Here is a 15,227-nt window from a genome sequence, read left to right as displayed (position 1 = left end):
TAAACAAGGCTGGAGAAAGAAGAGATCTAAGAGTGCTACCTGTTCATTTTTTTTTTTCCAGGAAATAGAACCCTGAACTTCTCGAAGTATTTCTGCATTGCTATACAAAAAACCCATTGGGAATTGTTTTTTGAGAGATTGAACCTAAAGGAAGAAGAAAGATGTTACTTCTCTCGCAGTCTGTTATACTAGAATGTGGACAGAGAGTACTGCTGCAACATGGCTGAAGGACCCTACCTGGGTGCTATTTGCAGGGCACCAAAAGCCCCTAATAAACTAAATGGACCGAAAATTCCCCATGACTAGAGTTTCGCATTAAAGAAGGCACTGATCCCCAAGGAGTCTCTCATGCCTATGCACACAACAGAATACAGAATTTTGACAGAATGAACATGGGACGTGGGAGTTCTAATGGCAGGGATCCCACTGGCTGAAAATGCAGAAAGAGGATGAAAGCTGCCAAAAACAAGTTAACACACTCCATGGCTTTGCCTGGGCTTGGGGCTCTCATGGAGATTACAGAGTGTTCAAGACAGCTCAGAACTGCTGTGTGGGGGAAATTCTCAGCCAACCTCATCTTATGACCATCCTTGTAGTCAGGACTGCACAGTCCTTCTCACTTAGTGCTTGTGTTTAGTGATTGCTCTGAGCAATTTCAACATTTACTAAGATAAGAAGGACTTGAGGTACGCTGTTCTAATCTGCAGCATTTGGTTACAAAGAACAGGCTCCCATTCAGGCGAATTCAAGAAAAGAGGGTTTTAATGTAGAAATCTCACAGAAATCCAAGGATAGAGCTCCTTGGTACAGTGGGCCCCATGAGAAGAGGAGCTGAGAAGATGTTCAGAATTCTGGTAGAAGCTGCTAGCTGTCTTCCAGTGTTCATTCTTCTTTTCTTCTTCTTAGTAATAGAATCCTGTGTGCTTTATGTGGGCACATGGCTGCTGGTTGCACACTACAGTTCCCAGCCTGCGTTGCAGTGAGGTATGACTATGTGAGTAATGAGGTATAAATGGAAGTGAGATGTACAAATTTGGCATTATCTTCTTAAAGACAAAGCCACTTGTCCTGGATTTTCTCCTTGCAGTAAGATGGAATGCAGTTGTAATGTTAACTCAGGCTCAGTCAAGCAAAGGAGGCCACCACCACTGGGGATGCGAGAGTAACAAGACAGGAGAGGAGGCTCTTTCGGTAAACACAGAGTAGAGCCACCATTCCAGCCTGGATTATCCACCTCCAGGCTGCTACGAAAGAAAAGAAAGAACTGCTCCATTCTTTGATTCACTGTATTTTGGGGTCTCTAAATGTAAACAGCACAGGTTACATCTTGCCTAACCCAAGAATTGAGGGCTAGATTGCAGACGGAGCTGCCCTTGAGTCAGCGCCTACCCCAGTCCACTCTGCCATGGCTGGGTGGAAGGGGCACCGTTGTAAAAATAGCCGTTTAGGTAATGCTTCTGGCACATGTCTATAGAGAATATCAGGAGGAGGCCGGGCGCGGTGGCTCAAGCCTGTAATCCCAGCACTTTGGGAGGCCGAGGTGGGTGGATCACGAGGTCAAGAGATCGAGACCATCCTGGTCAACATGGTGAAACCCCGTCTCTACTAAAAATACAAAAAATTAGCTGGGCATGGTGGTGCGTGCCTGTAATCCCAGCTACTCAGGAGGCTGAGGCAGGAGAATTGCCTGAACCAAGGAGGCGGAGGTTGCGGTGAGCCGAGATCGCGCCATTGCACTCCAGCCTGGGTAACATGAGTGAAACTCCATCTCAAAAAAAAAAAAAAAAAAAGAGAATATCAGGAGGCCAGTTTGCTGAAGAAGCATTTTAACACAGAATCTATGAGGTTCCTGAAAATCCTCTGCTAGGAGGATATTAACTCTGGAAGAATCATATTCTAAAATCCCCAGTGATTATGTTTTCTCAGTGCAAGTCATCAATTCTCTGGCATCCAGGGCTCAGATCATGTCTAATTACAGCACTGGGGAGTTTTATATATACCTGTAGTTCTGATTCTCAAACTCTGACACATAATCAACTGACCCTCAGCCCTAATATTTTTCACTCAGTGGTTCTAGAGTGGGGCCTGTGAATTTACATTTCTGATAAGTTCCCAAGTCATGTTGATGCACCTAGTCTGGGGACCACACTGTAAGACCCACTTATACACAGCATGTACTACTGCCCCATGCAATGTAGGGAATGCACACAGCTGCCACTGGCATAGTACACAACATCTTTAAGCCAGCTGCTGATAGGAACACCAGACATTTTACTATTTTAGAATATTCAAAATACAAGGATGCATCTCCAGTCTGTGACTTGGTAAGTAAACAAAAACGTAATTTATTTAACAAATATTGTAAGTACTTATTCTGTGTCAGGCGCTGGAAGCCTGACAAAAATATCAGACACTATACAGCTTAAATTCAAGAGGGAAAAGCTATCATTTATTGATTTCTATTAGGTGTTAAGGCTTTAATTGTCTTAAGCTCCCACGATGACAATAAAATATAGATGGTGTTATTTCCATTTCCAAGATAAAAACATGGAGCCTCATATAGTTAGGTAACTTTCACAGCCTCAGATGTCTGTGTCTCTGAAACCCATGCACTTTCCACAACACCACAGTGAAATACAGCTGGCTAACTCTACAAAGGGGCTCTTGGATAAAATTCCCTATATTTTTTTCAGCAAAGAATTTCTTTTTTTACTACGATAACCCAGAAAGATCCCTGAAAAGTTGAGGATCTTGAAGTGTAAGGTCTCAAGGGCTGTGATGGGAGGATCACGGATTTCAAGGAGGAACAGTTTATAGCTCTTGCCCACAACCCACTTTCTGAACCATCTGGCCAGGTAAGTTGCTGCTAGATAGCAATCAACTTTTAGGGTTCAGAAGTTTACTTTGAATATCAACCTTTCATTAAATTATCAAGTCCCTGTTTAAAACTGGAGTTCCTCCTTCAATGATTCATTCAAGATATACTTCTTGAAACTCTTACATTCCAGGCACTGTGCTAGGAACTGCAGATAATTCACAGGTAGGTAATACTTATGTCTCTGTTCTTAAGGAGTTCACAGTTTGAATATAGACCTTTTTCTTAGTTGTTCTCCCTATACTGTGCTTGAGTCCTTCTTAGGGATATTTTATGTTTTGAATACTACATGGTTTGAATTTTTAATCTTTCTTCATAATCCCAATTCATACATCAGCTCATGCTGTTTTCCTTTTAGTGGGGCTATTAATGTATAAGAGTTGGCTATTTGGCAAGATAGCATAATGATTTACTTTTAAAAGAGAAATTACAATGGCTTTTCAAAACTTTCTTAAAATTATTAAAAAGAGGAGGTAAACCCTCGAGTAATGGGAGAAAGGAAAGAATCCTTGGAAGAATCTAATCCTGAAAGAAAGATAGGAACCCGCCCTCGAGAGGGAGAAGGAAAGAATCTTACAAGAAGAGGAGACCTTTGGCATTGAGTTAAAGCAACTGGGTGGGCAGAAAGAAATGAAGACCAAAATGTTCAGTATAACTCTTGTTTTAAAGGGTTTTCACATCATTTGTTGTTAAATTGCATGTTTAGACCTAACTAAGTGTGGTTGGCCATGTGGATTTTCAACTTCAGAACAAGTATTCTCCAATTTTTTTTTAAATTTTGAAGAAAACAAGGATGAAAGGTCATCAGCTCACAGGTTTTGATAACCTTTAATAGGTGACCATATGTGTGATTAAATTTGGAGGCTGAAAATCAGACTCAAGTTTCCATGGAGGACTTTGGTTTTGCTTCAGAAGTCCCTCAGCAAGAATTTCCTGTCACCACTCCACCTAGGAGAGGAGTTGGTAGGGGGGTGAGGGCAGAGAGAGCGTTACTGGTGACAATCAAGTCTTGGTTTATTTCTTTAAAATTGTCTGTGCACAGGTGCTACTGTGAACACTGTTTTATTTCCACATAATCTGAACATTGTTTTATTTCCACATAATCTGGACGCCCTAAACTCAATTAACAGCTGTCTCCAAATCTTCCTTGGCATTTTCAAATCTCAAAGGGCAAAGTTGTTTTATAAGTTTCTTCTCTCTAAATGTAAGCAGACTGAGGTAGCTCTTGAATACAACAGTCTTATCCTTAAGGCTTATTCCCATGCATAGCATGGGCCTCTTAATAATACCTATACTGCACTGTCTTCCCAACAGCAATGGGCTTCTCAAATACTGTGGTGTGTGCAAATTACCTGGGAAGCTTGTTCACATGAGGATCCCAGGTCCCCCCTCAGATACCTTGATTCAATAGGGTTGGGATGAAGTCCAGGAATCTGCATTTTAATGCAGCTAAGCTGGTAAATCTGATATAGACAGTTCACATCAACATATTGAGAAACTCTATGATTGTATTAGGGTTGGAGACAAATGTGCAGGTGCAGCCACATCATGGATTCACCCAAATTCAGTGAGTGCATTCTATGTACCCATCACTGTACTAGACACTGGGGATACCAAAGATGGTGACAGCTAGTTCTCACAAAATTAAAGTCTCAGCAAATAATTACATGAATGTAAAATTATTATCTGTGACGAATGGCACAAGGAAGAGTTATGCAATGACAGGAAAACCTGTGGCCAAGGGATTTTTTTCTTAGAAGTCAAGAAAATCTTCCCTAAAGACTTCAGAGGCCTTATCTGGCCAAAAGGGGAAAGATAAACATTCCAGATTCAGAGGAACTAGCATGTGCAAAGGTCTTGGGGCCACAGGGAGTTTGCAGAGTCTGGGAAGTAACCTAGTGTCCTCAATAATGTGTAGTCCAATGCTGGTCAGCTCTAATACAAGCTTCCCAGTGTCACTGTGACATTCCATCCTTCTGGAAGGCTGGTGAAATTGAAGGACTAATGATCTGCTGAAAGTAGCTATTAATTTACAGCAAAATGGGAACCGAACTAAGCCCTATTGTCAATTAACATGCTGAAACTGGCACCCAGCCGGCATGCTGGGGCTGAGTAACCACAACCTGCCCTGCCACAACTTGTACTCAGAATGGGCAATAATTGTCTAAATCCCACAAGCCCCCAAAGAGGCTGGCAGAGATTGAAGCCATGATTGCAACAGGAAGTGGAGAAGGGTGGTGGGTGGGCAGAATATCAGCAGAGACAGCCCTTGCCAGCTGCACAAGGTCATAGACTGTGCCATGGCATTGCATGCATCTGTTTTGGTGCACTCTTTCTTTAAAAAATATTTTCTCCAGCTCTACACCCTTGTCGTTTCCACAGCCATGTCTCCTGACCCCAGTGGCCTGAACTCTTCTAATTGTTTGCTCTTCGAATGGCTTGTTTTCTTACCACAAAAGAAAGAGATTTGATCTTCTCATTGTAGAATAAAATATGAGACAATGGGCCCCCTCCCAGGATTCATCTTTGAAAAAGGCTTCAACAATATGAACACAAAAGAGCACATCAATACATATCAAGTTTCTCTGCATCACTGTGGCAGAGGCAGTGACAGAACTTCTAATTTTTAACTGGGCACAGGTGCCGAGAGAAGACTGTATTTCCGAACATTCCATATGGCTAAGGGTTGCCCTGAGGCCAAGTTCTGACCAATGAGATAGGAGTAGAAGTGACCTGTGACAGTTTTCTAGGATAGATGTTTCCATGAAGGGCGGTTGGCACTTCTGTTTTTTCCTCTTCCAGCCTGGATGTGATGACTGATGTCCATGAGTACAAGGGCCATGTAGAAGGGATGTGAAAAGTTATGCTGGAAGGAGCCTGGCTGCCTGAGGACTTACTGGAATAAAGCCATCATCCCAGTCCTGGGCTACCTACCTCTGGACTTGTAAGTCAGAGAGAAATAGAATATCATGATGTTAAAGCTGCTGTTATTTTGAGTTTCTATTACAGACAAACCTAACCCTAACTGATAAATCTATCCTGGGGATTTTTCTTTCTTTTCTCTTTTTCTTTTTTGATGGAGGATCACAGTGAAGTTTTTTAGTTATGTTGGCAGTGATATTCTCCATCTTCATGTGTGGCTGCTTCTTCAGTTTAACCCAGCAGAATCATGAGATGGAAAATGAACATGGACTAGAAGAATGAGGCCTCTGCATGCATCTGTTTATGTACCCTTTTAAAGAGTCAGAGACCAGCCCTGCCCCAATCTCACCAGCCATTTTCCACTCTGAGTTTCCACTTTCTCATCTGAAACATTGCCTCTAAGTTTTCTTAAAAATCTGATCGTTTCGAAGACTTGGCATGCTCAGTTTCAACCAATCCCTGCACCAATCTGCCAATGAAGGGAAATTATTATTGGGATGAAGAGTTTGCATCTCCCCAATAGGCTATGCTTTTAAAATCCATGCATTACCTGGATTTTTAAAGAAGAAGAAGGAAAGAAAGAAAGAAAGAAAGAAAGACCTAGGGAGTGTATACTTAGGGCAGCTTGAATCTATGCTTCCAGGTAAAAAAGTAAAAATTTTAAAAAGAAAAGAAACAACGGAAGGAAGAGAAAGACAAAAGGCAGTTCTGGCCCTACACTTTTAAGTCTTATCTTTTCTCTATTAAAAAAGAAATAGGCCTGGCACAGTGGTTCACACCTATCATTCTACCACTTTGGGAGGCTGAGGTGGGAGGAACACTTGAGCCCAGGAATTTGAGACCAGCCGGGGCAAAATAGTGAGACCTCGGGCCGAGCGCGGTGTCTCACATCTGTAATCCTAGCACTTTGGGAGGCCGAGGTGGGTGGATCACCAGAGGTCAGGAGTTCAAGACCAGCCTGGCCATCATGGTGAAACCCCATCCTTAAAAAAAAAAAAAAAGGATTACAGTAGTGAGACTTCATCTCCACAAAAAATAAAAAAATTGGCTGGGTGCAGTGCTGTGTGCCTGTGGTCCCAGCTACTCTAGAAGCTCAGGTGGGAGGATCACTGACCCCAGGAAGTTGAGGCTCCAGTGAACCATGATCATGCTACTGCACTCCAGCCTGAGCAATAGAGACCCTGTCTCAAAAATAATGACTGCAAAAGCAAACCCTCTTTGTCTCAATCAAAGGCATTCTCTCATTTTACCCTGATGAAACACATCCTGTGTTTCTGTGCATTTGCACATGCTTCCCCTCTGCCCACATTTTTCCTCTCACTTCCTCACACGGTCTAATTCTTCCTTGTTCAGATGCCCCCATCTTTAGGAAGTCACCCCAACTCTCAGGAGGGGATAAGTCTTGTGTGCTCTCCTAGCACCCTGGGCAAATCTCAGGCTGTCCCCACATGAGAGAATAAACTGCTTGACCGTCTTGACTCTCCAGTGACCAGCAAAGTGACCAGCACACTGTGAGGTTCATCAATATTCAATGAATTGGAAAACAAATATTCCTTCCTGTCTGACATCATCTCAGGTACTATCAATATTCCTGTTCAGGATTCACTTCTTGCACAAAGGGTATCTCTTCTCTAAATTCACATTGTATCTCTTGTCTGTGGTATTCATTGTGAAACACAATCATTTAGCACCTTGCATTGTTGTTCACTCATTTCTGTGTATTGTGCTCCTCAACCGGAATGTGTGCTGCTTAAATGTCCAGACCATATCTCAGGTGTCATGTCCTTTGTTATTCCCGCAGTTTCTAATATAATACTATACACACAGTAGGCAATCGACAAATGATTGATGGATGAGTGCATGAATCAAAAAAATGCTTCTTTAAATTGTGACCCCCATGAAGATTTACATGATTTTGGAGAGATTTTAACATAAAAAAAACCAAGCAGCCTTCACATGACAGAACCCATTTGGTGCCATGAGCTATGCTTGCACTTTCTATGAGTATACATTTTCCTCCTGCAGCGGCAGTTATAGCTAGTGGATCTGAGCCTGGTCTCTGGAGCTAGACTGCCTGGGTTTGAAGGTGGCCTCCCTTCTTGCTAGCCTTAGTCTATAAGAGACTTGGCTACTTCATTTGTAAAATGAAGATGATGCTAATAGGACCTACCTCATTAAGTTGTAAGAAATGTAATATAAAGCAGAAAACAGGGGACAGGGGAAGGTAATCCACATTAAATACTTGGCATAGTGTCTGGCTTCCAGTTAAGTGTCTGATAAATGCAGTTATCAGTGTGGCTTCTAAGATGATGACAGAAGGTTTAAATGGAACAAGAACTCTTAGAGAAGCCAGGGCTCAATCATCCTGGTCTTTTCATCATTCCTCTTATTTATGTGGGCAGTGTCCTTGGTGGTATCACTGTAAGGAAAGGTATAGCAATGACTTTTAGAACCAAGAAGTCAAGTTCCCCAGTGGGAAGTGTCATGCTATGTAACTGGACAGGAGGCCCATCAGGTATGCAGAATGCATTTCAGTAACATCTTAGTAAAGGGCGTGTGCCTTCTGCTGGGATGACTGGGTGCAATGCCATGTGCATGATAGGTATGAAAGACTGAATGTTAGCATTTATTCATCAAAAACATGCTGTTAGCCAGAATACAGATTTTGCAAACAGCCAGTTTTCCTAAAGGATTTGCTCTTTCAGATCATAAAACCTCCTCATTACTCAGCACAGAGATGAGTATAAATTAAGTTGTAAGCTAGTTCATGCAAATTATTTTACATTTTCCTGCCTCCCAGCTCCTCCCAAAAGTAAAATAAATGCAAAACAGTCTTTTTTCATTTCTTCTCTTTGTTTTGATCCCTGCAAACTAGCCACGATATTTCCAGAAAGATGTGGAAAGGTACAGTGCCCCACAAAGAAGAAAAGTTGGCATATTTTATGGAGTATAAAAGGTTCTTTATTCTGTGTTTGTTTGCCTACCTGTCAGCCTGCTTATCTGAGAGTGCCTGTCTGCCTTGCACCAGGCAACAACCAAGCAGCCATTTAATCCTGCATGACTCCCTCCTCTGTACCTTTATCACATTACAGGGAGGAACCTACACCAAGGCAGTCCAGGCTTAGGTTTCCCAGCAACCTGTGACCTGGCTGGAAAATGTGAATGTGTCAATCCAATTCCCTCTGCCTGGAATCCAGACTAGAAGCAAAGTAAGCTTTGCCAGTTAGCCACGGGAACTGCAGCTGCAGGACCATGAGGAAGGCAGGACCACAACCACCTCAACCACTTGACCCGCATGTAGGACAAAGTTGGGCATTGGGAAGCTGAGGAAGCAGAGAAAGTCGGGGTTGCTTAGAAGGAAGAAGCAGCATTCAGAATTCAGTTATTTTAATGGGTAAATGCTAGAATGTCCAGAACCAAGATCTCCGGACCCTGGCCCAGCACCATACCAGGACAGTCCTCGTGGGGACAGTGTTTATATAACCTTGCCCTGGAGATCAGGGATGGATGGTCCCCTGCCCTTATTGCTTCATGGGTATCTGTATCACTTGTGTTAGGTTTTGAGGGAGGGAGTACCTCTGTTTTTTGCAAGGACAAGAGATTTTTCTAAAACACTTACCTGATGTCACTGTTAGAGAGGCGTTGGCTCAAAAAAGCCATTAAGGCATAGCCTTGTGGTAACAGTAGTTGGCAAGATGAGAGTGTCCAGATCATACATAAACATCAGCTCCACTGAACTCTGATCTCCTCAGAACCAGGGTACCTGTTTTAAAGAGGACATGAGCAAATGAGAAGTCAAGCAGATGAAGGCAGCAAGTATAATGAGAGGGTTGGAAAGTTTCTCATACAAGTACTGAAGAAATAGGAGATTTTTTTACTTGGAAAAATAAAAATTAGGGAGACAAAGGATGTTTCTAATATATGTAGAGCTTCCACATGGAAGATACACCAAGCTTGCATTTTGTTCCTCTAAAGGCAAGAATTAGGATTGGACAGAAGTTACAAGGAGCTAGGATTTAGTCCAGAGTTTCCCAACAATGGAATGAGAGCTGCAGGATAGGGAGTACACAGCCTCTGGGGGTGTTCAATGAGAGACCAATTGACCAGCTGCCTTGTCCCAGGAGAGGGGAGTTTGGACTAGAGAATATCTGACAGTATCTCCAGTGTTATGCACAATGGATTTATCTACAATAACTAAACATTACCTCTAGGCTCTCAACAAAAGCTGCAGAAAGAAGCTGAAGATTAAGCAGACCATAAAATAGACATTCCTTTTTATCTCTAGAAGACTCCAAGTGGTCCAGCAAGAGAAGAGTCATGAAATATCTCACACCCTCTCTTATCTACATTTGTCTCTGGGGCCGATAAGACCATGCCTCTGCAGTAGAATGATGTTGTGGGACCTCCTCTTACTGAGATTAGCCTCTTAGAAGGGTGTTTGCTCATTGCCTTTTAAGCAGATGGAAAATTCTGGAAAGGAACTTTATTTTTTAAAGCTTAGAGGATGTGCTAGTTGGTGCCAGACAATTTTCCAAGGAAAAAACCAAAATCCAACCAATTTACCGCCCCCGCCCCCCCGACCCCAGGTGGCGGGTACAAAAAAGCAGGCAAGCTAATTCTGAAAGCTCTAACCATAGTTTAGCACCATTTATCCACGGGCCTTCAGTCCTACCACCTACTAATCATGCAAGTAAGTCCAGATTATTGCAGAGACCAGACACCTCTGCAGTCCTGCTAGAACAGACCAAACAAAATCCTTCCCTATGTGTCTTCTTTTCTGTCTGCCTTGGTCACCTCCACTATCCACATGTTTAATAATCGGGCAAAGGACATGGCAGGTGGGGAGAAATCCCAGTATGTCTCTCTATATCAGGGGTGCTTTCTGGACTTCCTCTTAGGAAACAGGAAACAGCATAGCAGAAAACAACTTCTGGGAGTTTGCTAGCCAAGGCCTGGCAGCCAAGGTGATTAGTGGGTAAGCTACCACTCCCACTGATGACAGGATAGTCCACTTACCAACATCCCTAGCTAAAAAAAAAAAAAAAAAAAAAAAAAAAATTTTTTTTTTTTTTAAATTTCCATACTACGTCCTCACACAAGACAAGGATTCGATTCCAGAACCAGTAAAATAGAAACCTGCCAGAATAGAATGCCTTCAAATGAAAGTAGTTTGTCATTATCCAGGGTTTAAACTGAAGCAGAGCTAAATTATTGTTAGAAACCAGAACCATTTTGGAGAAGGATTTGGTTTCCTGTCAAACATGCCAGACCATTGTGGAGCACAGAACGAAGCCCTGGAGCAATCAATCCAGCATCCTTCCATGATGGATAGGTAAGGCCCTCAGCCCAGCCCCATGTTAGGTGCTACCCAGGTATCTACGCCTGTCCCGGCCAAGGTGGCAAGTCTGGCAGCATTTCCCAGTGCTTGCCCTCTCCCAGCCCTCTTTGTCGTCCATTGCAGAGCTGTGCATTCCACTGCAAACAGAGCCTGCCATTGAGCCATTTTTCTCTGCACTGCACATAGTTTCTGCTGCCAGGATGAGTCACCATGCAACACATACCCTCATCCCCTCCACGCTGTACTTAAAATACTCCAGGGCTGGCCGAACAGAACCCCACTGTGAGTGAGCACGTGTGTGAAGGTGGGATTGGCAGCTCAGCCCTGCGGAGCCCTCTGCAGAGCAGTCTGCATTGTGTTTGGCAGAGAGATTCAGAGAGCCAGTATTTGGGGAGGGGCGGAGAGAGGAAGGTCTGTTTTTCAAACCTGGTTCCACATCATGCAGCCTGCCAAGTTGCACCATCTCTTTTGCAGGCACCCTCACTTTAGCTTCTCCGATCTTGAACAGAAGGATCTTACTGCTGGGGGTTGATTTGTCCTGCCTCTTCTCCCAGCCTAGCTTCTGACTGGCCATCTTGCTACAAACAGAACTGCCCTGTCCTGCTTTTACCTGCCAGCCTGTCTCTGCCTCCAGCATGGATTTTTCTTCAATCACAACAGCATCTAGTCATTTCCTGAGTTAGAACTTGTCATCCTTACCGGGATGGAGGTCCCTCACTGCTCTCCTGCCATTCCTGCTCTCTGCTTCCCCTCATCCACCCACACACAGAGCACTAACCTTGGGCAGAACCATCCCTCTTCCTCAGCCTGCACTGAAAAAAAGGGATTAAAAAGTGTTCTCTTCCTCCTGAGCCTTTAAACTGAACTCAATAATTTCTTTCTCTTTTCTGCAGAGAAACACTGGATTTCCACAGGCATTGGCTGAAAAGTTGTCTTAGTTCTCCATGGTCCCCACCCTCCTCCACACCCAGCCACACACTCCACCTGCCAGGGGTACCCCGCCCTTTGGAGAACTACACACGTTCCACTTTCAACCTGCTGCTACAGCACCCTTCACAGAAGGGGCCTTGGAACAAAAGCCCAGATCAGCACAGCCTAAAGGGACAGGATGTGCTTGAGTTATTCATTACTTGAGTTGGAAGAGGTCACAGAGCAGGAAGTACACTGGAAAGCAAGGGGAAAGGTGGCAGAGAGGGTGGGGAATAAGTCAGGGTGACCTTCTTGGGGCTGATGGGAACTCAAGAGTCCTGGTAGGGGGTGGGTATCAGAGTGGGAAGGAGACAAAGTCATAGCAACAGCCCAAGGTTAGCCAAGGTCAAATGGAAACAGCTGATTATAATTAAGCTAGCTACTTAGTAGCTCCTGCTATGCACTAGGCACTGTGCTTAACACTTTCCCACATCTCCCCTTCTATCCTTGTAATAATGTATCACTTCAATTGTATAACTGAGGGAACAGCCCTGGAGAGAACAAGTGACTCGCCCAAGGTCACCCAGCTAGCATGTTCTGAAGCTGGGAATATGAATGCAGGTCTGTCTTGCTCTTTACCAGCTTGCTCTGTGTGGTGAAATGGTTAGATGGGTGGTACAATTCCAGATGGTCTAGAGTGGCTGGGCAAGTGGAGTCTGAGATGAGCTACTGGGAGAAATCTGGTTTCAATAGGGCTGAAGTCATGTTCTTCAGCAACAATCCCAGATCTGGGTGGAAACACTGAGGTTTTCAGGAAGCCTGGGGGAAGCTGGCTTAGGATGGAGCTGCTGCTGCATTGGCTATGCAGATGTGACCCTCAGGACTTTATCAGTACCTGTGAAGTTTCCATGCAGGGAAAAGGGGAGAGTAGAGCTAAGGACCTAAAATTTGAGAGGGGAAGATATTCCCCAGAGGAAGACAGTAAATCAAAGACTAGAGACCAGGAGGTGCAGATGCCTCATCAGTCTACTGGGTGTTTGCTACACCTCTGAAGAGCTAAGGTAGGACACTTTTTTAGGAAAAAAGAAAATCTGTCACTGGAGACTCTCTTTACATACTTTGTTTTACCACATGCTTCTTCTGGAAGTGGGGCCGGGAATCAAGGGTGAGGTATAGGAATGGGGTGGGCACAAGCAAGGGCACTCCCCGAACCGCCTCATCCCTTCCCATGCTACCCTTCCCCCACTCATCTCTTTTTCCTTATTCTACCCACAGGTTTTCCCTCCTCTTACAGTAGTGGGCACTCAACAACACATACCCTTCGCAGCAACCTGTCCTGCTGGAAACTCCTCCATAAGGTAACTTCTGCCTGAAGGGGACCAGGGCATCATATCTGCAGGTGCAGCCTCTTCCTGCAGCTCTCATACCACCAAGCTGGGGCTTTTCCAACGTAAACATTATAGGGGCTAAGCAAGAGGTGGCTTCTTTTCTCAATAAGCTGTTCTCTCTCGCGGTTGCCCTTGACAGAGCCCTGCGGCCTCCCCCACTGAGGCTGGGTGGATAGGTGGCTGCTTCTCCCCTGAATTTCAGGAATGTTGAGGTTTGCACAGGTCCTGCAGGCGAGCCTGGAGAAGGATTAGTAGGAAAATGCTCATTCTTCATTAGTTCGGGCTTGTCTTTAGGCCTGCGAGGTTGACCTTGGGGACAGAGGGGTGGCCCGGACAAGCATCCTGGTATTGGGAAATTCTCTGATATGGGGCTGGGACGTCAAGATGGGCCATGGTGGCCCCTGGGGATGGGGCTTCTCTGCAGTGGAAGCAGAAGCATCAGGGTGTTTTCTGCTGTGTCACTGCCCTGAGAGGGATGTATAAAGCTGCTCCGGGGTTCATAGGAAGGGGATGAAACCAAGAGTTTGGCTTTTCAGCAACAGCAGATAAAGGGTGGGAAGATTTTGTCCTGTGAGCTAGGCTTTCCCAAAGGTCCTTTGGCTCCAAGAATTTTACAGCAGAACAAAGGAATCGATACACCCAAGGGGGCATAAAAGCATGCCAACGAGAATACCCGTCGCCGACCTGGCATCAAAGAAAGTCCTCGGTGGCTGGGTCACGTGCAGACATTGTCGCCTGGGGTCTAGAGTGGCGAAAGTTGCAACCGGTTTCGATGGGACAGCTCACGGAGGGCTACCCCTCCCGAGCCCTGGCTCCGTGCTAGCGCCCTGGGTGGGTTTGGCCATTGTCCAGCTCGAGGTGGTTCAGGCCGCCCACAAGGAGCACAGCCGGGCAGTCAGGAACCGGGGCTGCCGGCTGGGCCGGCCTGCAAGGAGAGGGAAGGGCCGGAACTGCAACCGCAGTGGCGGGGAGTGCGAGGGGGCGGCAGGTGCAGGAGCGGGAGGCGGGGCGGAGCTGGGCAGAGTCCTCGCGCGTCCGGCGTCCCAAAGTGACCTTCCCCCACCCCGCCAGGGCCCAGGAGGGGTGGACCCACAGCCCAGGGAGGCCGGGAGCGCGGGCGGGCGGGGGGTGGTGGTGGCTGGGCCGGGAATGCCGGGCCGGAGTCCTCGGGGTTCCGGGAGACCCAGGTGCAGACCACCTTGCTACGAAAGGGGCGGTTCGCGCCCAGCCAGGAGGGGGAGGGGGCTGCACGGCGCTGCCTCAGCGTCCCTCGCCGTCGCCCGCGCCTCTCCCGCCTCCCCCACGCCCAGCGCTCCTGAAGGCCCCTCTAGCCCCGGCGGCTCCTTTGTGACAGCCCCGTGCCCGCCCCCTCGGGCCGAGGCCCCGCCCCCCGCACCGGCGATTGGCCGCCCGGGCCGCTAGTGGGCGGGGCGCGCGGCCGCCGGGGCGCGGTATATAGTAAAGGTAGGGCGTGCGCTCTCAGCTAATTCCTCGGCTGGTGGCGGGCGCGCAATTGCCGGCCCGCAGTCCGCTTGTCCGTTCTTCCCTCTGACTCTCCTCTCTCTGGCCTGTCTCTGCAGCGGTCACGGGAGGCGGGAGCTCAGCACACGTCTCCAGTGGCAGCGGGAGCGCAGCTGCGGGTTCGCGGAGCCTCCGAGCCCCCGAGGGCTAGAAGAGCGCTCGGCAGACCAAAGAAAGCCCGCGAGCAGCCGCGCGCCCACCAATAGGTGCGGGACTCGGAGCCGCGCAGCCTGCGCCGTCCCTCCCTCCGCCCCCGCCCCCCGCCGCCGCCTCC

General features: G+C 46.4%; 1 long non-coding RNA gene across 2 annotated transcripts in view; it reads right to left on the bottom strand.

Moving 5' to 3' along the window:
* LOC116560177 overlaps positions 1 to 14,785 on the bottom strand; it is a 71,020-nt gene extending 56,235 nt beyond the window's left edge. Inside the window, exons 1-2 of one of the 2 annotated variants that reach the window (XR_004272838.1) lie at positions 13,363 to 14,785; positions 9,417 to 9,560 (exon numbers count right to left, since the gene is read on the bottom strand). This is a non-coding gene — a long non-coding RNA (uncharacterized LOC116560177). The remainder of the gene's footprint in view (positions 1 to 9,416; positions 9,561 to 13,362) is intronic. The other variant, XR_004272837.1, reaches the window with a different exon arrangement.
* Positions 14,786 to 15,227: the final 442 nt, after the last annotated feature.

This window comes from Sapajus apella, unplaced genomic scaffold, assembly GCF_009761245.1.
Source record: "Sapajus apella isolate SASKATOON/1434 unplaced genomic scaffold, GSC_monkey_1.0 scaffold25, whole genome shotgun sequence".
NCBI classification, from domain to species: domain Eukaryota; kingdom Metazoa; phylum Chordata; class Mammalia; order Primates; family Cebidae; genus Sapajus; species Sapajus apella.
This window is presented reverse-complemented; position numbering and strand designations above follow the sequence as displayed.